We start from the raw sequence: 22076 nt of genomic DNA on the forward strand, positions 1-22076 counted from the left end.
CCCAAAGGAAATGCAAAATTAACTAATTTGTGTGCAAAAAGATATACACATAACTGTATGTCACTTTAACATTACAATTCTTACAAACTATTAATTAAAGAAACTGTGGAGTAAACGTTTCTAGGTTCTTAATAGCAATCTAAAGGTTTCTAATGTACATTTGTATGAACAATTTTTTTAAAAAGTCAGTTCTGCAGTAAGACACAACCAGACTGATAGATGTGTACAGGAGTCAAACTTGAGAAGTGCCTCAATCAAAGCTACTGCAAGGTTTAGAGTTCTTTAATATGTATTTTCTATAATGCACGTTTATCAGTAATATTTAGTTATATACAATATTTTATATGTATACACACACACACTGAACGTAAGGGAAAGCAGCAATGCTCAGCCCATTTGGAGCAGACACAAGCCTTTGATAGTACTGGAATAGGAAAATGCACACTTGCCATCAACAATTACTACACTTGTAGAAATCTGCTTTAGGGAGCAGGTAATCATTATTGTTGCCTGTGACTGGGTGCTGACCAGGACCTGCTGAGCCAGCCCTCTGTCACTCAAGCTCCAATTAAGGGAAGTGAACTGGAGCTGACTAGAGAACCTGGGCCTAATTGGCAGAGGCAGAGCAACTGCCAGCTTGATTAGCCTAGGGTTATACACAGACTCAGAAGAAGGAAGCAAAGGGGAGGGGGAGAAACCAGAGAGTCGAAGAAGAGGGGTAGTTCTCCCCTCCTGGCTGCAAGAAAGAGAAGACTGGAACCCCCAGTGGTGTGTGTTTGCACTGTGTAAATAAACTGCACCGGGGTGGTGACTGCTGAGCCAGAAGGTCTCTAAGTGATTTTTGGAGCACAGCAGAGGCAGGACCAAGGGGGGGGCGGGTGCCTGCTACACCGCTGTGCAACAGCTTTGCAGTTGAGGAGGGGAATTCCAATGCTGGGACAAGCCTAATTGTTATCTTAGTTCCCTGCTGTAACTAGCATGAAATCACTTTAAAGCTATGGTCAAAAGCAGGGATTTCGTATTAGCTATCAATGTCATATTATTCCTGTGTCATTAATGCCCATTTAATGCAGACATATATAAACTTCATTATATCAAAACTAATGATCTCTTAACTTGAAAAATGGTTGAGTAGATGCAAATTATGTTCCTTCAAAGGTCATGCCACCAGTTTTCATCCATCATTTCTTAGGGCTGTTATGATTCAAGTTCACTTTATTGCAAATGGGAGCAAAACCACAGGTGGTATAAGTTGTCATACATCCACTGCCAATGTACACCAACCAAGGATCTGCCCATGACCCTTATTTCATGACAAGTGGTAAATTTCTGTGCATAAATTACATAGCCTATCATTAATAAAATATATAAACAATCAAGGTAAAAATATTCATAAAATTCAGTGAATCTTTAATTGTGCCCATGTGGAATGTTCAATATCTTTAGTTAAGAGACAATTTACAGTCACTAATTGCAATTTACTCACATATTTAAATGTTTGGTTTAGATATATGCACATTCTTATTTCATGGTCAAACATACCTCAAGTACTTCATAAGAGACCTCTCAAGAAATTGATTATTCATATAAGATTTTGATACAAATATTTTATTTCCCAACTGAGAGTTTGAGTACTTGTTATGCCTCCTATAAAGGAGCCAGATGCATTATTTTGGACTTTTATAAAGATGTTAGTAGCTTTGGACCCTAAAGGGGACATAGAACCAGTGCACAGGAAATACTGTAATGTACTCTGGGTGAGAGTGAAAGAGATATAGTCCTCTAGTTGCTGGCCTACTGAAAGCATAAGGCCCCTTTCTGCTAGTGCCAGTTAAATGGCTTCTTCTGTTGCTCAAACAGTAGAGAAATCCTCCCCTCCCCCCGCAGTACATTTGTTCAACTTGTAATTGTGTTCAGTGTCTATAAAACATTGTTGAGATCGCTGGTTGCCCCAAAGTTTTCCAGTGTATGTTTCATGAAGTATTATACTGTGGAAAATATTTTGGAGGAAGTAGTTCTACAACAGGTGGTATCTTCTCAGAAAAATACAATACTAGAAATGGCTTATGTTTTGACTGCTATTGATATCCTGGTCATACAGTCCCAAAACACACTGTAGAATCTCAGACTCTAGGCCTTATAACAAGAGACTACACTCAACTGATATAATGGAATGCTCCAGTGAACTATATCTTATTTATTTAAAGTTGGCTTTATGATCTGAATAGTCAACTTACATAGCAGATTTATTTAAGCATATGGTTGTAGACGGTTTCCTTTTATGCATTTATGGTTGTTACCAAAAATCTAAAACTTTTAAGTTGGAAAAAATATGAACACTTCAGAGGTAAATAAAAATATAGCATATGGAGCCAACTCTTTTTTCTATTTGTTTATTTTAAAAAAATTCTATCCATATCTCTAACATTGAAAAAAAATTAAAATCTTATCCAAAATAAACTCATCCATTCCTATGAAGTGAAAAAGTACTAAAATGCACTTTTTTGTCCAAAGTTAGTCAAAGTACCAAGCTAACACAGAACTCCTTAATCAGCTTTCATGTACTACTCCTGTCTGAACACCTGAACATCCAATATGAAGTATGTTCCTTATTTTAAATCTAGCAGTTGGCATCTTATCTACTAAATGCAGAGATAATGCTGACTTTCACTATAAAGCTACAAACTTTTTTTTTTGTAACCATCCCACAATATACAGCTTAATTGTTTAAAATACAATTGCCAAGGACACTACATTGTGCCAGTTCAGTACTGAGAAAATATAATAATGTATTGAACTATCAAATTCCTAGCTACACAGGACTCTCACTAAACAAAACATAAATCCCACATGGAAATATTAGTTAGTACTATCTTTTTATAACTGAACCAAAAATATCAGCTGATGACCTAGATTTAACAGCACTAAACAGATAAATAAATAAAAAGCAATCCAATAGTCAACATAAAATTTCACATAGGTGAGAGTTTTCATGTGATTTATTCTAGACTGTGCTTATGAGCATATTTTGTGCAGCTGCACCCAATCACTACAGGCTTTACCACAGCGAAGTCTGACAATGTTGATTATACTGCTTGCTAGTTCCTTATTGACTAGAGATGTGCTCAAACACCAACCCTCTAAATTTACTTTTGACTATCTCTTCCACTGAGTAACCTGAAAATGTCTGTGTAATGAAGAAAATTTGCCATTCTTAAATAGTATTTATTACAGCCATACAAGTCTTAAATATTTAATAATGAAACATGCACTAAAAAGAAACTTAGAGCCTGAAATCATTAGATGTCCCAGAACAAGAAATAAAAAGAAACATACATTACTCTGTGTGATTTCAAAGTTCCCTTACATAGGGAGTTAGTTGCTTTGCTACTGTATATTAATTAGATATGTGATGTATCCACTGGATGCCAAATAATGTAGATTCAGTATGTAAAAAACTGTGCATTTGAAACCCAGATATTAGGGGGCAGAGGGCGACAAGACTCAAGCAGCAGAAGGAAGAAATGTTTGGGAGGATAAGCAACAAGATGAAATCTGGCCACACTTGAAATCTGAGTGACCATTTTAATTTTTTTTGCAAATTATTCCAGTCATATTTCCAAATCAGTTCAAGTACAGTGAATCATCACGATTCATAGTAACAGAACACTAACTTCTAATCATTGTATTGCAAACTGAAATTCCAAATTTATCCCTTGCAAGCAATTTAACATTTTTAAAATGCCTTTACCGTTCTTCAGTCAGTTTTCAGCCTAAGCAAAAATCAGCTGAGAATTATCATTTACATTAATTTAGATCTCAATCCAGCAAAACAGTTAAGCTTGTACTTAACTTTCAGCACCAGCATTTTTCCAGGGTCAATCTTTTAGAAGATAAGACGTGAGATGTCCCAAGGAACCTTTGGATGTGATAGTCTATGTTTTGGTTTCATGACGGCAAATAACCTATTCTGAAGCTGTTGGGGAGTCACAGGATTAGAAATTCAAGATTCACCTGTGATTTACAGTAGTTATCATTCTATTTAGCAAAAATAAATGTATATTTATCTCTCCTGTTTCTCCAGATTTGATGCGTCCCTGAAAAATGCAGTGGCAACCAAACATATCTTCCCATAGCTGCTGCCACTTATATGAAAGCAAGCGCTGTTTTGGGCACACTACTTAATGCTAAGTTTATATATTGCTCATTGGTAATTGCTTTTCGGTGTATACAACTACAAAGAGAATGTTTACCAGCTGGAATAGCAGAATGAGGGCTAGTGAAGCATGTGTTACTATTTATTCAGGTGTATTTATGCCCATTTTTAGATTCAAGACATTTTTTCCCCTTTTTCATGACTTAATACTATGTGGTTACACTTCTTTCCTTTAGATTTAATTTTTGTAATAAAGATACCTAGCCTAAACAAGGGCTGCTAAGCATCCTGCCTGCCTTTGACTCTGCTCTGGAAGTGATATGGAAACTTGAAACAGGATGGGAGGCAGAAGGAAAGGAAAATCATTGGAAAGGGGTTTGGAATAGAGGGGGAGAGCCACAATAGGTCTTTCTTGTACTGTAGAACAGGCATGATCTTCCCCCCCATTGAAATCAATTATGAAACTCTCAATGGTGCAAGAACAGACCCAAAATAGTGTCAGCCACTGTATCTATTCATTATGCAAGTCTGCTTTTTGTACTATATTTGGCCAAATACAATGAAATCATCTTATAGTAAAGGGGTTCCCCACTTTTCCCAACGCTATTTCTCTATAAGTAGAGTTTCACTAAAAAAGCAAGGGTCTGCTTGGCAAAATATCTCCTCCAAGAAGTGACAGCAGGACCTCTCTTCACCTTCATGTAGTTTTTTTTTTAATTTTAAGCACAGATTCGGATCTCTCGTTTTTCCTAGATCAGTTTTACTTGCTCTTGTCTTTATGACTTTCAGTTTTCTCAGGCAGCAGCACAGCCTGGATGTTGGGCAGAACACCCCCTTGAGCAATCGTGACTTTCCCCAGTAGTTTGTTGAGCTCCTCGTCGTTACGGATGGCGAGCTGCAGTTTCAGGAGACTTCTAATAGTTGTAAGGGCAGTTACTGGGGCTATACCTTCACAACAAGCAGGAAGCAGCAAAGCTGACTCAACTCTTTCAGCACACACACACACACACACACACACACCCCCCCAAGAGCAGCTATAAACTAGACCACGAACCAGGGATTCCTCCTTTCATTGGATCACAGCAACTTCTCTTCTCTGGCTGAGTAGAGGAAGATTCCAATGAAATTTTATGTCAAAAGTTAACTGATAACTGTTACATTTCTAGAGTTTTAGCCCATTGATATCCACTTTTAATGGAGCGGAACATCACTATAAGTGGAGTGTATGCTCACATGAGGATTGAAAGTCCACTGCAATGTACTCAATCAGTTTGGAACTCTTCCGCTACTCCACTATAAACAGAGCGTAAATGAGTGCACTAATTCAACAGCCTGTGCACAGGGAATACTCTCCAGCCACAGCATTCCAGTCCTCTTATCTTCAAGGCTTCTGTTTATTTCTTCAACAAAAGAAGCTATCCTTTTTCACTTAACCCAGAGGCTCCTGCAAAAGACTATCTATTCACTCCAGGGTTACACTCTGCAAGCCATCTGATTGGGGCTGCTCTACAGACCCCATCCACCAGGAACTCTTACATGAGCCTTCCTGCTACTTTCAGGATTACACTCAACCCACCTTTGATGTGCAAATTACATATGAGCTGGGTGGGTTCTTTCCCTTGACACAAGAACTCCTGAAAGAGCTTTCAAACTCTCTGCACCTCTCCAGCTCAACTGAACTATTTGCTATCTTTTATGAGGACTGGGTAATCTTCTAGCTATTTCCTGATGCCTGTCCTCACAGCGTCACCTGGAAAGCAGATGTCACTGATGAAACTAGGCCCAATTCCCTTGAAAGGGCCAGCCAACCTGTGACACAGAGTTGTGCTAGAACTAAGTTCACTATAAGCAGCTTTTGCATCACTTGCAACTTTCAAATCTTGATAGAAAAATCAGCTCGGTATTAAAGACTTATTATCCTTAATAGGGAAAGTGCTGAACATAATAGTCCTATCATGCAGTATATTTGTCTCTCTCTATTTATGTTTGTGGAATTATGTAACAGTAAAAATAATGTACTATGTAACTTTAGGAAAATTCAAAAATAAATAAATTATTGATAGTCAATTCTCCAGGATTGTACCCTTAGGATACATCATGTTTCAATGTGTAAAAACAGTAGCAAATGGTGCAAAAACACGAGTAATGTGTGATCTCATCAAAAATATAAGCTAAACCCACACCTAGTTTGCGCTGAGTAGGTTTTTTAAAGAAAGCTCATATTATATAATTTAATGTTCACACTAAAAAGAGTACACATTGAGCAATAAACAAGAAGGATCCATGAAAAACAAATCATGCCAAGCAAACTTGATCACCTTCTTTGACAAAGTTATCAGCAAGGTAGAGAACAAGACAAGATGAACATAACTGAGACTGTAATGTAGCTTTTGATAGTCCTTCTTCGAATTTAGAAAACTAAAAGTGAAATAGAAAATACACAATCCTGTTACAAATTTGTAAAAGCGACTACAAAAATTCTGAAACTATGCCAAAGGTCTGTATATGACACCTCAGAGGACACCTTCAGATTCTGTTGTCAAACTGTGTGCTAGGTGTAATGAATGTCAGGCCTAACTAGGCCAAAAGGATATAAGGAGGATCTCCTCCATCTCCCTCCCACTCATTCTCTCTCTCACACCCTGTCAGTCTCGTGTGGAGTAAGGCGACCTCTAAGCATAGCTACTGGATCAGGTCCCACACACAACTTAGGCAGTCAAACTAGCTTGTGAATTGCACTGGGGCATAGGCAGGAGATAAGCACCCAGTGAAACGGCAGTGCATATGCTCAGAGACAGAAACACAGGCACATAGAACTTTTATTGCAAAACCTGAGGTGCCAAGCAACTAGATGTGCCTACAGAATTAGGCTGAAGCCAACGGGGAGTTTTGTGGATCATAATGGTGCTAAAAGGGGACTTAGCATCCTAAGTACCTTTGTGAATTCCACCCTATGTGTTCATAGTGCCAACACAACGGAGCCCTAGTCTAGTTGGGGACCCCTGATGTTACTGTGCCTATAGAGGTCCGGGGGGGGGGGGGGGGGGGGAGGTGTTCCCGCAAGCCTGCCCACATCTGAAGGCTCCTCTCCCAACCTCAGGGAGGAGCCATGAGTCCATGGCTCAAATTGGTGCTACTGTAATACAAGAAGTTAAGAGACTAAAATGGCTACAAAACTGAGTTTTTTAAGAAATAGGCAAATTTAAGTGCAAGTTTAATTTACATGACTATACAACTGCAAGCTTCAGAAAAAAATCTATTTAATGAGTGTACAGAAAAGGATCTGGATGACAGATGACAAACTGAATATGAATTTCCTACACAAAACAGCTGCAAAAAAAGGGGCAAATCTTGTCATGTACATACAAGGTTATCACTTACAAGACAGAAGGATAATCCTGCTCTACGCAAAAGGTTATACTAGGTAACCTGGGTAGTCTTTTCCAGCCCTATCTTCTAAATTTCTTATTTTCACTTAGCAAAATGCATCATAATTCCAACTAAATGCTCCCGGGTGCGATATAGTGAATTAAAGGAACAGGTATGAATGGAAAATATTCAAACAAAAGTGACAATGTATTTGCTGAATATTTAAAATGCTTACAAAGTATACTTTTCATTTCCTCAATAACATAAATTAAACACTAGGCATGCAAAATATATTAACTATAGCATTAATAAAGTCAGTGGAGATTAGAAGCATGTTTTCCAAGGACAGCAAAAGTAAGTCATTTGTCTTCCACTACGCGTTTAGATTCATGTTCTTTGCTCAATGCATTGGGAGTTATGCATGTAAATCCTTACACAGATGTGAGGAGACAAACTTGTAGCCTTTATACTTACACAGTAAGCAGAAACATCTGAAGAACAGACTCTGCCTACAACTCAAACAATCATCCACTTAAAACAACCTCTGTGTAAAATTACACATTAAAAAATTGCATTATAAAACATGTTTTAAGGAGAGTTTGTAAAGGGATTTAATTAGATTTCACATCAAAACTTCCACACACTGAAACAATAACAGCTAATGTTGGCTGAATCTAACAACATTCCAAGAAGAGACCTGTCTAACTAACATTAGCTGCGATCCTCCCATGGAAAAAAAAAGCTACCTCCACTGAAAGAAGCAACAAATAAAGCTTTCACACTAAGTGGCAGAATTGACAAGTGAACTAAATTCAGCTTTTATGAGAACTCCAAACCTACCATTCAAATGAAAAAAACAAAAAAACAAAAAAACCCCACAATGTCTATATGGAATTTCTTTTCAGCACATAGAATGTAACTTTTAAAGATCAGAATACTGCTCAACTGTCATTCAAAGAAGATCTAAACCACTTCCGAATATCTTAAAATGCATTGGAGGGGAATATAAAAACAGGTTATGAAATCAAGGGAATTGTTATGTGTTGGACATAGACATCTTGCTCAAGGGATAAAAGGTGAAGTACTTAGTGCAAGTTTTCTATTAGGCATTTCAATGATTCAATTTTAAATTAAATGGCCAAGATCCTACCACAGAGAAATAATATTCTGGAATGTCTTATTTAAATCATCGACATCAGCTATTTGAAAATAAATTACTAAGAAATCTGCCTACAGGCAGAGCACATTGTGTGCAATTATTCTTTCAAGTGAACTTTATAGATACATGCTTAAGAATGTTGCAATTTAAGATTTTTAATTATATTACATGCTATATCTAATTGTCCAAAGAGTTATACCGAAGACTTCTTTTCTCCATCCAGTAACTGACTTTAAAATGTTACACACACACACACCCTGTTAACTGTTATTTAAACTAATCCCATCATAAAACCAAGGTCAAAATGACCAAAATGATTTTACTAACTGATTTTTCCATCTAAGTTCTTCTGAGTTTCATATTAATTTCCTAATGGGGTTGTTAATAATTTACAAAGGACAGAAATTAAATTTGTACTCCAGAGAAACATATCCTCCTTATTAAAAAAAAAAAAAAAAACTATACACTATTGCTACCGATATTTTCGAGCTGTCACTCAGTCCACCCACTACAGACTTTTCCCCATTCAATTCTGTAGTTCCTATTTAAGGAGCTATGTCAAATCGGATGGATGAGTTAAGGTGTATAAAGCACTCTGAAGATGTAAAGCGCTATTCTTTTATACCCACGTTTTAATTTAAGCGACTAGAACAAGATGAAGAGATTCTGCTGGACTCTCAATACTGCACCTAGGTTGAGGGGGTGGATTATTGTTTTTAATTGGATCCCCCCCCACAGAGGACAATCTAGAAAAATAATCGCCTGGGTGCTGCAGAAACACCAACACTTCCGCAGTCCCTGTGGCAATACACCCTACTCCGGGGGCCAGGGTCAGTCAGCGAGGCTCCCGCGGAGACGTTTTCCCGCGCGATGCTGAAGCCGTTGGAAAACGGCCACTCCCGTTTCCCGCGGACTGTTCCGTAACGGCCACGGGGCGGGGGAGGGGCGCGCCTCGCGGGAAAGCGGCCCGCCCACCAGCGCTTGCTCCAGCCCGCCAAGGGCAGGCGGCTGCGGAGCAGGGAGCCAGGGGTTCCCCCCCTCAGCACAGCGCGCCGCGGGAGGGTGGCGAGAGTCCGGGAGGAGCCGCGGAGACCACCAGAGCCGCGCGCCCTCCCCCTCCGCCCTTGGGGGCGCCAGCGCGCGCCTCCCGCCCGCCCCCGTCCCAGCGCTGCCCGCACCGGAGCGTCCCCGACTCCTCCTTCCCATCGCCCTCCCCCGCCCCCACCCCCACCCTGAGCCGCTCCGGCCGCTGAGGAGAAGGGACTGGGAGGGGGAAACAAAATGGAGACTTACACTCCGACTGCTATTGCGCGTGCGTCAAGCCGGGATGGGAGCGGGGCGCGCCGGCGCCCTGACGTCACGCACCCGGGACTGGCTCAGGGAAAGGCGTGAGGCTGGCGCGGATTCCCGCCACGCCGACAGAAGCGGCCAGCGCGCATGCGTGTGGCGGCCTTTCTTCTGAGGCGGGGTGGCCGGCCCCGCTCTCTTCCCTGAGGGGCTGGGCGCGCTGACAGGGCGGTTCATGGGCAGTAATCACGGGGCAGGGTGGGATGGTGCGTGGTGCCCGACCCTCGTGCTGCAGCCCCTAGGAGGGGCCTGAGGCCTCCAGGAATCCCGTCAGGCGATGAAACCCCAGGGCTGTGCCCCAGCAGCTTGGGCAGCCCTACGCCCACCCCAGCCCCGAGGACAGTGTCACTGACACAGCCAGCAGGAGCCCTGCAGGCTGCCATGGACTCCAACACTGTCCCCCACTGACCCCCTCCTGGTGCAGACATGCCATCCCCCGTGTAACCAACACCGATACCAAGAGCCGAGCGTGCTCCTACAGACACCAGTGACGCCCACCACAGAGGCCAACGCTGGCCCTCAGCGACACCAGACACTCCCGCTGTCACCCTCCCCGCTGCATACAGTGGCAAGCCAGTGTCATGCCTCTGGTACCAACACCAATGTCAATGCCTCTCTCTTCTATATTCTATTCTGTGGAGAAGGTAAATACAGAAGTGTTATTTAGTTCTCCTAATACAAGAACTAAGGGGTACCAAATGAAATTAACATGCAGCAGGTTTAAAACAAATAAGTATTTTTTCCACACAACGCAGTGTCAATCTGTGGAACTCCTTGCCAGAGGATTTTGTGAAGGCCAAAATCATAACAGAAGAACAGGAGTACTTGTGGCACCTTCGAGACTAACAAATTTATTAGAGCATAAGCTTTCGTGGACTACAGCCCACTTCTTCGGATGCATATACAGGTTTCAAAAAAGAACTAGATAAATTCATGGAGGATAAGTCCATCAGTGGCTATTAGCCAGGATGGGCAGGGATGGTGTCCCTAGCCTCTGTTTGGCAGAACCTGGGAATGGGTGACCGGATGGATCACTTGATGGTTACCTGTTCTGTTAATGCAGAGGGAATGATCTGGCACTGGCCACTGTCAGAAGACAGGATACTGGACTAGATGGACCTTTGATCTGACCCAGTATGATTTCAGAAAACTATCCACGCTGATTCCAAGATCTTTCTTGAGAGGTAACATCTAATTTCAAAGCCATCATTTTGTATGTATAGTTGGGATTATGTTTTCCAATGTGCATTACTTTGCATTTATGAACATTTAATTTCTCCCGCCGTTTTGTTACAAAGGGATCTCAGAAAAACTGGGTAACTCTTCAGAGTCTGTTTTGTGCTTGACTAATTTAAGAAATTCTAGATTATCTGCAACCTTTCCCCTCTCACTGTTCACCCTCTTCTCCAGATAATTTGTGAATAAATTGAACAGCACGGGTTCCAGTCCAGATGTTTGAAGGACCTGCTTATTTATCTTTCTTCACCTGAAACCTATTAATTCCATCCTTTGTTTCCTATCTTTTAACCAGTTACTGATCTATCAGAGGTTTCAGAGTAGTAGCCTTGTTAGTCTGTATCCACAAAAAGAATAGGAGTACTTGTGGCACCTTAGAGACTAACAAATTTACTATAGCATAAGCTTTCTTGGGCTACAGCTCACTTCATCGAATGCATGTAGTGGAAAATACAGAAGGAAGATCACACACACACACACACACACACAGAATTAAGGTGAGGAACGTCCCTCTTATCCCATGACTCCTTACCAGGGCTGGCTCTAACTTTTTTGCCGCCCCAAGCAGCAAAAAAAAGCGCCCCCTGCCGAGCACTGCCGAACAGCCCCTGCCCCCTGCTGAGCGCCACACTGCCGAACACCTCCGCCCCCCGCCGAGCGCTGCACTGCTGAAGCTCCCCTGCGCGAGCACCGCCGAACACCCCCCGCTGAGCGCCGCCGAACACCCCCCACCGAGCACCGTGCTGCCGAACCCCTCCCTGCAGAGCGCCACGCTACCGAACACCCTCCACCGAGTGCTGCGCCACACTGCCCCCTGCCACCCCAAGATTGGCCGCCTCTTACCAGGTGCCGCCCCAAGCACGTGCTTGGTTGCCTGGTGCCTGGAGCGGGTCCTGCTCCTTACTTTGCTTAAGAGGCTTTGGTGTGGGAGCTTATCAAAGGCTTTCTGAAAGTCCAAGTACACAATATTCAGTGGATCACCCTGTGATACTGTGTGATTGAAGTGATTATGAATATAATTAATATTGCCACTGTTAGACAATTGCAACAAATTGTGTACAAAGTATATTATGTAAGGACTGTCAATGGAAAATTATTTGCTAAATAAGATTATCCTGTTTAAATCCATGTATCATTTTGTATCTGAAGTTATGAATATTGGCTATATACTTGTATTACCATTGTGTTTGTTCCCATGCTAACACCCATAAGGTAGTTTACATCCAGTCTAGCCTGCACATTGTGAATGGACTTTTCAAGCTTGATTGCCTATTAAAGACACACAATTCTCACAATGGACCATAGAAGAAACTCATCCTGCCCAGTAAGTCTTCCTATGGACGGCATAGCATGAATATGGCCAATGGCTGCCGCACCCCCCGTGAGTCAGCAAGCCCTATAAGGACATGTGATATGCTCATGTGACCCTGGACTCCATCTTGTGCCAGTAACTTTCCACAGACAGGAGCTGTAAGCTTTGTTTGGGACAGTAAAATTCCAATCACGTGGCAGAGGATATAAAAGACCCTTGAACCATCTCCATGTTGCCTCTTTCCTGATCTGATTCTCTGGACTGCAGATTTACAACTAAAATGGAGCATATCGGACTATGGACTGAGAACCCTCCAGTCTTTTAGAAATTACCAGAAACTTTACAAGCCAGCAGTCTATAACATCACTTCTACAAACCTAATATAAGAACATTGCCATTATTGTATATATATGACCTATTAACCATTTTAACACACTTTTCTTTTAATAGTAAACCTTTAGATTTTAGTTACTAACGGATTGGCAGCAGTGTGATTATGGATAAGATCTGAGTTATATTTTGACATGGCTAAGAGGCTGATCTCTTGGGATTAGAAGGACCCTATATTTGATGAAATTGGTTTTCAATAACCACTCATTATAAAGTCTAGTGTCTGGGTGAAATAAGGGCTGGAATGCCTAAGGAGACTGCATTTTTGACTTCTTGTTAACCAATGTGGTGAGACAGACGTTTACTTTTGTTACTGGTTTGGTATAATCTAATGATAGAATAACCATCAGTGTGGGGTGAGTCTGCCCTATTTCTCAGCAGTTTGTCCTGAATCTCGCATTCTCTCTGACCCAATGATGTATAGAGACACTTGTCCACGTGCTTGTTGATTCCCTCAAATCATTCTAATATCGGTGAGGAATGATTTCCTTTTACACAAACAGTGTTGACTCTTACCTGCCACAATTTTGCATGAGGAAGGGAAGTCTCTAATGTAGAATCATAGCAGAGCCAGCAGGGATTCTTAAAATAGTCCAGGGGTCAGCAATCTTTCAGAAGTGGTGTCCCAAGTCTTCATTTATTCGCTCTAATTTAAGGTTTTGCATGCCAGTAATACATTTTAACGTTTTTAGAAGGTCTCTTTCTATAAGTCTATAATATATAACTAAACTATTATTGTATGTAAAGCAAATAAGGTTTTTAAAATTTTTAAGAAGCTGAATTTAAAATTAAATTAAAATGTAGAGCCCCCCGGACCAGTGGCCAGGACCCAGGCAGTGTGAGTGCCACTGAAAATCAGCTTGCATGCCGCCTTTGGCACGCATGCCATAGGTTGCCTACCCCTAAAATAGACCATCATTGAGGCTGCAGGCTTTGCTGATCAGCCCAGTGTCAGACACACAATATGAGGTGTAAGTGGCACACAGCTAAACCCTCATTCTGAAAAAGCAATCCACCTTAGCATAGCACCTGATGGCACTGGATGTAGCTCCCTGCTCCCCCACCTCCACACACACAAGTCCTCCGCTATCCTGCTTTCCCCTAGGACATTTGACCTACCAACCCACCTGACTTTCCTGCCTTTCCCCTCAAAAGGTGTGTCCCAGTGCAACTCCTGTCAAATTTGTATGTGAAGGGAGTTAAATCAATTAACATGACTGCTGATTTTGGGCACCTCAATTTTTGGATGGCCAACCTGAGACACCAATTTTCCAAAAGTGCTGAGAACCTATTCTCTGCAAATCAGGCCCTTTCAAGGTGTCTCGAGTTGGGCACCAAAAAATCTCTAGTCATATTTGAAATTTTAAAATCTTAGCCTTGGCTTTAAACTAAATCAGAAGTAAAGGGTTAAAAAGCTTACCTTTTATGCATTCTCTTTCACTGACATCATATACTACCCCCAATCAAGGGATAGTGAGTGAGGTGTTCACCTTGCAAGTATATTCCTTTATCCTTTCATCTGTCTTCCCTCTTTTTGTACTTGGCATTTTAAATGTACTTCTTCCTCCTTTCAGATACTGAACATTCAGAAGTGACTGAAGAGGCAGGCACATTAAAAAGAAGAATGTATTTTGTCTCCCTCAGCCTTCACTGTATACAGTCATGAGTGTAAAACACAAACATTGTACAGAAAAAAAAACTGAAAAAATCCAGAGTTCAGTAAAATGGCATATCCTAGAATTTGGTTAAGCATGTCAAAAAGTTAAAACTGATGAAGGGGGGAAAACTATGAGTATTATTGAACAGTGTTAAAAGAAATTGGAAAACATGAGAAGAGCTATTATGAACGCTCAGAATTCTCCATTTCTAATGCTATAACCTCTCTATAACCAGAGATTATGCATTACATAAAGAATTATAACAGCTAAATTTACACAAAACAGATGAAGAGGTGGGTTACTACTAGAGCAGAAGCTTTTGTTTACCAAAAGATGGCTTTAATATTCTGCTATTAAGGGAGGAAAGAAATGCAAACACATGAAGCAAAAAGTGATGCATATTGCTAGATAATGTTTCTAAAATTCAACTGAGCATGACATCTCTTGAAGACAAGCTGAGAAGAGATCCTGGGAACACACTCTTTTAGCCCAATAGGGACTCTACACTTTTCCTCATTTATACTCAGCTGTTTACTAGTTAAGATGCAAAAATATAAAACTCTCCCTAATCCTTAGCCATACTACAAGCCTTCAATATCTTGTCCTTGCTAGCCTCACTACTTCAATGTCCCAGGTGCGTTTAAAAGCAGTTTTCCCTACCAAGTGAAATTTGAGAAGCTGTCTGCATTGTGTTTAATGAGAATTGTAGGTTATTTTTCAATGAATTTCAGTGATTCCAATATAAAACTGCTTTTATCTAAAAAACTACAAATCCTAGAACTTATGGTGTTGTGCAATGTGTATTTTCTCCTATGGGAAATTCAAACAAATTCTTCTATCTCTTGCCCTATTTTCTTGGTGGCCAAGAAGTGGGAACATAATCGTCGTGGAGAAGTAAGTGGTATTAGTAATAGCCTTACTTAATCTTAAAAATAAAAATAATAAAGTCCTTACCAATTCTTTTCTCTTCTTTCCATATGGCAAACTCATTCTTTTCCTCATCACCATGTTTCTACCCGGTTTTGAGATTGACAGTGTATTTCTGTTTAATCCTGTTTGTCAGGAAACATTATTTATGATCTCCAAACAGCTCTGATACCAGGGTTTGGTGCTTGGATTCATTTTGCCAGTTATGCAGCAGAAAAGCAGCAAAACATTATAGGACCTGCTTAGACAGTTATTACATTTTTATTTTTTGGAGCTCAATCATAAAAACAACAAAAGATTGCTTTGTTTTTATTTTTACAGGGTAGGTATATAGAATCCAGAGAATATTCTCCACTGGATTATGACAATTTTAAAGTAAATTTTGAGCCTGATAGCTTTACAGTATCCCTTCAATGGCTGCTGTTTATTAAATATTGTTTTGATTATGATTCAGTTCTTGTCCTCCCTCTAAACCTTTTATTCAAGCTACTGCACAGTCTGCAGTGGTCAACTAAACAGCTTCTTCTGTAAGGCCAGTCCATCATTTCTCCTAACTCATCACTGGTCATTCCTCAAAAAGTGCAACAGTATTCATGTTTTTTGACATAGTAACGACAGCCCAACATCCAGTCAAAACAGCCTCTTCTGTGAGGCCAGTCATTCATACCTCCCTATTAGATCATCATCCCCAGATGCCTGCTGAGCTACACCCTGTGCATTTCCCAGGACTGTACCCACAACACATCCACAAATGACTATTTTCAGTAACAGCACCACATCCTTTTGTGAGCCGCCTTCTTCACTAGCATGACAGCGGCAGCTGCTGACCACAGAACTGCTGCCTTTTGAAGTTGTGCCCTTTGCATCGCCCATGACAAACAGTCTACAAACAGCAAAAAAGTCTAATATAACTTTTTACTGAAAGCAGAGAGCTTGACAAATCAAGATGTCAACCATGTTTTGCATAAAGTGATGACACACAGAGTGTTCCGAGTCTAACACAAAAGAAAGCTACATAGACAGAGTATGATGTTTCTTTACTTTGAAAAATATTGGTAGTGAAATCCAAGCCTCCCAACAATAAAATCCGGAGGAGGACTCTCAAATATATCTAAGCATGAGGAGAAGTGTAGGCACATTTCCCTCCAGAAATCTGCAGTCACTAAACATGGCCACCAGTAGTTAATCCAATTAGCTATAGAATCCAAGGGACTAGCTTTCATAGTGTGCTTAATACAGTGAATATAGACTGTTTTTATGAATGCTGGGGTAATGGCACAATTTCTCAATACTATGGAAAAACTTACAAAATATACATGCACGGTATAATTATGGAATGGTGCAAATTACAATTATAAAGGATAATTGAAACTCCTACATCTTGAAAAAGAAACTAAAGAAGCCGTAGGATTTCTGTTTAGCTAAAGGAGAGCACACAACATTAAGCAACATCATTTTAATACAAAATGAATTGGGTCTCATCCTAAAGAAGAAAAATAAATAAGTTCCTAAGTGTTACTGAACGCACTTATTTGAGTTATGAAATCTGTCAGGCAAAATACTAGCCAGGCTATATGAAAACAAAGAAAACAAAACACATACTACAGCAGTCAAATATAAAAGCAAGGGTTGGACAAACAAACAAACCACAGTATACGTGGTGTCTGCAAAGATTAATGAGAATGCTCACACTTTTGCTATCAAGGGCTAATGCTAAATTTGAGATCTTCTTGCAAAATGTAGGGGAAACTACTTTTCCATTGACATATGGCATGACTTTGAACTCAGAAGATTTTAGAAGGAGTTTTCATTCAGAATTAGCAAATTTTATTCTTTCAGATTTTCTCCAGCACTTGTACAATGTAGAGAGGAACAAAGGTGCATAAGTGATGTAGGGGATGGGCCTGTACATTGAAGGGAATGTTGGCTTCGCTACATGATCTTCCTGTCCCTTGAATCAGCAGCAGCTCCTCCTTGCAAACAATGCATTGCAAGCACCATGTGAGAGGAACAGCTTATATGGAATACAGACCTTATACAAAATTTTACGTTTCAAGTGGGTTTCATCTTGATAGACTTTAAAGTAACTTTCCTCTAGACACATGAAGATTCCAGAAGATAAGCCGTTTGACTTATAGCCTAGTTCCAAAACAGAAAGATTACTCTAACACCCTGGTTTCTGAGAGGGAACTGGAGTCGATAAAACTGATCATTAGTTCAAAGGTTTTTTTAATTTTGCTGATGGATGGATGTTGAGTGACTAGTTGTTGCTAGGGTTCTTTTTCAAACAACTATTTAAGGGATTTTTATATTGAACTTCACGTAAATTGGCAATACGTTGTCATTTCAAGATATTTTCAGCCAGCTAAAACTATGCCAGCTTCCTCAGAATTGTCTCTTGTAGCCAATTTGTGATTTTTTTGTAGGGGGGAGCGGGAAGGTGTCACAGACTTATAGTCTCTACAGTATGTAAAACACTGAATATTTTTTAAACTGCTGATTTAAGTGGGACTTTTCCAAGTTGATGTTTGCTAAAAGATGACCTAATTTGAACCTGATTGCATGACTCCAGGGTAGATTTCACATCTGATATATTTGAAGACCTTGGATGGAGGCACTGCAAGGCTGAGTAGGTGAAGTTTACAAACTATAAGAATCAAAGGTATGGTCCAGAAATATTATCTTTTGGGATCAACAAGACACACATACCAGAATCTCAAAGACCAGCCATCCTGGGAAAGGACGTCATGACATCAACAAAGAGTCTCTGCAGCCTTTCCCTAGTGTCCCTGTAACTGAAGGTCTGCTAGCAAGAAGCAATGTGTCAACAGAACATCACCGTCTGGTTCCTTGACCGCAGTTCCAGCTTCTACTTTACATGAGTTCAGAAAACTGCAAGAGGTGAAGAGTTTGCAAATCCCTGTTATCTTATTTTTTCTCTCTCTTTTTTATGAGCTGGGAGGCATACCAACCTTTCTATAAGCTGTGAAAGTATGGTTGTGTGGATGCATATGTGTGTGTGAAAGCCCATACAGTTCACATAGGGAAAGCGTCAGGAAAAAAAGTTTCCCAGGTTTAAACAGCCCTAAGCATTGTCTCATAAAATTATTCATTAGATCGTGTTCTGTGGCCTATGTTAAAAAGTCCTGAGTAACTTGAAATTGTCATCTGTAATTTCTGGTAAGCAAGAATTGCCAAACTTCTGCTTATCAAGAGAGTTTTATGTTAAAGTCTGTATTTTAATAAGAATTTTAAAGAAGAGACTTTATAATTGGCTCTAAGATTGTGGTTTAGAGATTAGATAACTTTGTTTCATTATTAGGTTCTTAACAAGCTCTTAATCATATATTTGATTAAGTTTAGTAAATTCTGTAACTGGGGTTCAGAACCAAATGGACCTTTTTAGAGTCCTCTTTAGAATTTATAAGAATATTATTTTACTATTAATTTGATTTAATTAATTTGAGGATTTAACCTCAAACCAGTTTTGAGACCAATTTCTTGATTTCATCTTGATTGGAATGTTGTAATACTCCATTTCTACCTTAGCTTAATATTACTATTAATAGCTTTGGTGATACATTTTCATTATTTTAGGTGGTTTAATAACATTTATAAGAAGATAGACACATTTATTTCAAAAAACAACATAGGTTCAGATATCTTTGAGGACCTGGGTGGATGCCTAAGATGTGAGCCGGGCATGGTGACTGGTGGGTGGGTGGCAAAGTATGGTTTTAAGCTAAAGGTGTGTTGTTGGGTATCCTCGAGGTTTGGCTTCCGGTCCTTGGGACATGCCTTCCCTGCTGCCTCTTCTAAAAGACTATTATCACTGATTCAACTAATGGATTATGCAGTAGAGAAACCACTGTGAAACACTCATGGATTTTTAAAGTAAATCTTCCTTGGCTGTCATTTTGTCTGCACATTGTAGCGTTCAGAATACAAAGCCAGTTCATACAGCAACCACATGAAACTTCTGAGCAAACCAAAATTAATGTGAGAAGCAAAAGAGGAATTACAGAAAAATGTTGCAACTCTAGAAACTAATAATGCTACTGAAGATCTCCGAGTTGGCAAGACAGATATCCAACAGAATGCCAACAAAGACATCCAAATAAACTTTAATTCTACAAGCATTTAGGCTATATGGGGACATTTAAATGTGGCATAGAATGCTTGCCTAAATAAGTAAACGACACAAAAATAGTTCCCCATACCATTTATTATCCCAACAGAAGAATGGCTAAAAACTATAGACTAATTTCTGCCTGGATAGGCACGGCGCTAGGGAGGAGGAAGAGAGGGGGGCAGGCAGGATAGGGGTTCTAGTAGACCCATCCTCTCCTCTAAGACACCTATAAAGTAGAGAAGGATCCTACCAGGCAGTCCTGGGGAAAGGCACAATGAGGTATACTTTACTCTGAAAAGGAGCATTATGAAACTTGGTCTGATCATACCATATCATGCTACCTTGATAGGGGAGATAGAGATATCCTCCATGGAAGCTGATCATGTCATCTTGCTGTTGCAGTGTTCAAGCTGATGCATTTCCTGCCTAGCCTTCTTGAGTACTAGGAAGAAATCATATCCTGCTTCTTGTGCAGAGACAAAAACCTCGTTATGTTCATTCTTAATCAGCTGCCCCACTCATACAGTGTGCCAGCTCAACATGAAGCAGGACTTAGCCCTATACCAACAGATTTAATGCCATGTGTGTTTGATGGCCCTTGGCTGCAAAGCTCTCTGCCACCAGATATCAGGGTGAACTTGAACCTTACCAGTTTCAGGGTGAAATGCAAACCCCAGCTCTGTACAGGTATTTCTCCAGTAACAATGACTGTAAAGTGGGCTGGCAACACATTCCTTGAAACAAACACCAAGAAGGATCCAACTTCAAGATTACAACAATAATAAAAATTAAATGTTGTAAAATGAAGTAGGAGTGGCAAATATCCTCCTTCTGGACAGAATTACACATCCTGCCTTATCCTGCTTAGTTACTACTGTACTCTCATGTACTATGAGCAGTGCAACAGAAAAGCAAAATTAGAGCAATATAGATTAGAAGAGATTAGATATTCTTGCCAGTCTCTGTACCGAATGAGTCCGCAAAACACAGCATTAGAAGATAGCAATGTGATAGTCTAAGACGATTGGAACCGATCAAAAGCTCATTTATTTAAATTAATGGGTAAAGCTGTTCTATGAAAAACCAAAAAAACCCACCTTATCTATTTACTATAATCCATGTGTCATTTGAAATGTAAATGGGCACAAACAAGGTTTACTATTGTCTCCATTCCTATAAGTGATTATGTGTCATACACATTTACCAAAAAGTCAACATGGGCATATGAGCATAAGGCATCGCTTGCTGCCAGTTTACAATTATATATAACTAGCCTCAAATCAGCTATATATAGCAGAGAAACATTGCAGTGCCTTTTGCAACCCTAAAGTCAACAAGCAAAAATTATACAATATACAAAAATCATAAGCAAGCTCTAGGCAGTATCCACATAGTTTGTAGCCTCCTTGAACCACAGAAGTTCACTTTAAAATTCTGATGGCAAGTCTGTCTATGGCAAACTTTATTAAGTCCAACAGAACCTGATGGGTATTTTTAAGGTTTAACAGCCTGTAGGGAGTTAGTTCTAATATTTGTACCTGGCCCTCTGAAAAATAGGCCAGAAAACAAGATATCATTTAGGACCCAAGAATAAATCAAATGTGAGGATTCTAACCCTAGCTGGTTTTGAGACAATTTTTGTACAAAGAAGATTTAGAAGACTTTTTAAAAGTCAGTTTCCTCTCATCTTGGCAGATTTCCTCTCTGAACCACCTTGTTTGATCATTAGCTTTCCCCCAAAATTCTACTGGCTAGATACCACACAAGCAAAATTTCCTGTACAAAAGGTAGGATTTTCCCCTCTGGAAGATAGAGGGTGTCATAATCAGACTACAATAACAAGCAAGTTACATGAGATATCACCGTGATGAGCAAAGTATAAGAACCTGAATCAGATAGAATCCTCAACTATCTAGACTCTATAATCAAAATTGGGACACAAAAGATATTACATAATAGAGAACTGTTATCATGGTGAAATGTTCTGGTCTTTTTAATTAATCAGACAAAAATAGGTTATTGAAAACAAATAATTATTTTTCCTGGCATGATGTTTAGTGTCTTTCTTTCTGCCTGATGTAAACTGTATCTACAGTGTATTTAGTGTTCGGTAAGATACAAATCCTCTCTTACAGATACATATTATAACAATTAGCCTGCATCAAGGGCTCCCCCTGTTTGCATAGTAATGAGCCATCCCTCTTTGCTGAGAGATGGAGGAAAATGCACCAAAGAGAGAGCTCAAATCCAGAGCTCAATGACTGGCCAGAGGTTTTTAAACATTTTATTTTAACAAAGAGGCTGTAATGGAAATAAGGCTGATTCTTTACTGGTAATTTTATGCTTCCACTACCAACTCACATAGAAACAATGAGCCCATGGCAGATGGT

At 40.0% G+C, this 22076-nt stretch overlaps 1 protein-coding gene across 3 annotated transcripts in view; it reads right to left on the reverse strand.

Moving 5' to 3' along the window:
* Positions 1-9996, reverse strand: part of FHIT (fragile histidine triad diadenosine triphosphatase) — a 1028576-nt gene extending 1018580 nt beyond the window's left edge. For 2 of the 3 annotated variants that reach the window (XM_054036271.1, XM_054036277.1), the window contains exon 1: positions 9978-9996. The gene's annotated coding sequence lies outside the window, so the exon portion shown is untranslated. The remainder of the gene's footprint in view (positions 1-9977) is intronic. The other variant, XM_054036270.1, reaches the window with a different exon arrangement.
* Positions 9997-22076: the final 12080 nt, after the last annotated feature.

The sequence above is a fragment of the Malaclemys terrapin genome, chromosome 7 (genome assembly GCF_027887155.1).
Source record: "Malaclemys terrapin pileata isolate rMalTer1 chromosome 7, rMalTer1.hap1, whole genome shotgun sequence".
Lineage (NCBI taxonomy): Eukaryota > Metazoa > Chordata > Testudines > Emydidae > Malaclemys > Malaclemys terrapin.